Source organism: Austrofundulus limnaeus, unplaced genomic scaffold (genome assembly GCF_001266775.1).
Source record: "Austrofundulus limnaeus strain Quisiro unplaced genomic scaffold, Austrofundulus_limnaeus-1.0 Scaffold1077, whole genome shotgun sequence".
Classification (NCBI taxonomy): Eukaryota; Metazoa; Chordata; class Actinopteri; order Cyprinodontiformes; family Rivulidae; genus Austrofundulus; species Austrofundulus limnaeus.
Window position 1 is genome coordinate 94245 of NW_013953479.1, and position 1519 is coordinate 95763.

Here is a 1519-nt window from a genome sequence, read left to right on the forward strand (position 1 = left end):
GTTTATCACAGCGATACAAAATTTATGTTGCAATATTTGATCAATTTCTTCTTTCTATTGTAGTGTTTTCATGTACTGTGCCTTTAAGAATGTGAACGCGCCTCCGAGCGGGTGCGCGCCCTTTGTTCAGTCCATTTTTCCATCTCGCTGTGATAAGCTGTTTCCAACAGTCTCGCTAATAAAACCTTGTCCAGAAGCTGGAGATTATCGTCATCTTTTTCATTCATGTGTTTGCCGAAGGGTTTTTTAACATTCACCAACTTCCAGTAAGACGCCCTGTGATTTCCAGCAAGCCAGCCAGGAGAYGAGAGGAGACGAGGGAACAGCGACCGACAGCCGAAATTGAACCGGAGAAGAACCGACATAAATGGCGTCCACGAACAGGCCTGTTCAGTCTTAAAGGTTAATATTGAATTAGCAGGGGTTTTATTGGCCATATTTACTTCTGTTTTTTTATTTTTATGCCTCAGAGACTCAGGGCGGTTCATATGAGGTTGTCGGTCGGTAGCAGCGATGGGCTCCGTCTAATGTCTGGAGTTCTGTCTTTGTCTTGTTCTTGTGTGTTCAACCTTGCTAAATTATTCGTTATTTTTTGTGACGTGTTGCCCGCCGCAGGGAGCAAAGTGTGTGTGTGCTCTCTGGCGGTTTATGAGTAAAAGTACGTGTACTTTTGAAGAAAAAGTGTTGAGATGCATCTCTCGTATTGGTTTTAGCTGCACCTCCGTAGTTAGAGAAACGGGTCGGTACAGAGACGTCTTGCCACCCTGTTAACTACTGGTAAGGCACGGTAAAGTGTTTGTGTACAGAGCCGTTCAGCCTGGTCCTTTGTTCTCTCGCCCGGATAAAAGTACCCGGTTGCAGTATCTTCTGAGGCCTAAATACTGTTTAATTCCGATGAAATAGGCCGGGGAGATTGCGAAATATCGGGTGGTGGAGGCTCTGTCTAATTGCTGGAAGTTTAAAGGGGACATATCACGTTTTTTTTGTTTGTTGTTTTGTGGTTTTTAAATTTCTGTTCATGCAAGGGAGTACAGGCCTGTGTGTTTGTCTGTCCTTAATGGTTGTTTGATGTTAATTGTGGTGTTTTTTTTCTGTTTATTATTTGTGTATTAACTTGGCGCAGTTTGGGCTGGAACCAAATTGTGGGGCTGCTTCAACGTTTTTTTTCTTGCTGTAGTCCTTTGTCCTGTCTAGAAGTGATTTATGGCAGAGCACCCAGGAGTGGGGTTTTTTTGCTGCTGCTTTTGAGTGCATCTGGCTTTCATTAACTTGTTTTTCTCTCTSTMTCTGTCGTTCTTTGTTCGGAGCGCCTCCTGCTGGTGAGAGAGACAACTTCCTGCTGCAGGAACGAGCTGTGGGGACTGCTCCCTTTTCTTTTTTGGCCAGGCGAGTAATTCTGTTTTATAAACAAAAAGAAAAAAAAAGAGAACTAAAAGAATTATTTTAATTCTTTGTCATTTCTTGAGTGACAGCTACTGAGCATCGGCTGTTTGCGCTTTGTGGTGACTTGTTTCCTTGG